This window comes from Frankliniella occidentalis, unplaced genomic scaffold (genome assembly GCF_000697945.3).
Source record: "Frankliniella occidentalis isolate FOCC.00 unplaced genomic scaffold, Focc_3.1 Scaffold48, whole genome shotgun sequence".
Taxonomy (NCBI): Eukaryota; Metazoa; Arthropoda; class Insecta; order Thysanoptera; family Thripidae; genus Frankliniella; species Frankliniella occidentalis.
Window position 1 is genome coordinate 1,479,712 of NW_026267178.1, and position 676 is coordinate 1,480,387.

A 676-nucleotide genomic window follows, 5' to 3' on the forward strand; every position below is an offset into this window, starting at 1 on the left:
GCAGCAGCAGCAGCTGCCCCGAGGCGAGGAGCTGTGGTGGGTTTGATTATGTGGTAAAAAGTAACGGCAGCGGCGGCCGGAAGAGGTAGGGAAAGTGAGTGAGAGCAGAGGGAAAAGGGGGGGGGGGGTTGCACTGTCTAAGACTCATCGTATGATTAAACTGTCCTGAATACACGCTTGAAGACGCTGGAATGCTGTACTGTTGAAATTATTTATCAAGAGCATATGCCAATTTTTTTAAGACAGTCCCCTAGAGACTGTCTCTACCAGAAGTAAAAATCCCACCCCCCTTCCCCTCCCCTCCTTATTTTCGAAAGATAGAGTTGTTTTGATCCTTAAGACCTTGCAATCTAGATTAGCAGCATTATTCCACTTTGATAGGTGTAACAACAATTTTGTTCGAGAGGGGCGAAGACCAGGGCTCTTTGATGCAAATATTTTTTGGAGTTATTCACATCCAAATTGGATGCAAATTTGTGTTTGAAATGAGACAAAATGTGTAAAGTTTTGCAAATGTGCTTCCCTCCTTTTAGAGCGTAGCGAGGAAAAAGAACACCCACCCATGAAACTGAGTGAGGTTGCTGGCGTTGTTTACAAAGTCCCTTTTAATTAGCGATTCATCCTAGGGCACTTTGTGCTGCGCTATGCACTGTGCTGGTGGTTCCGGGGGAGTTAC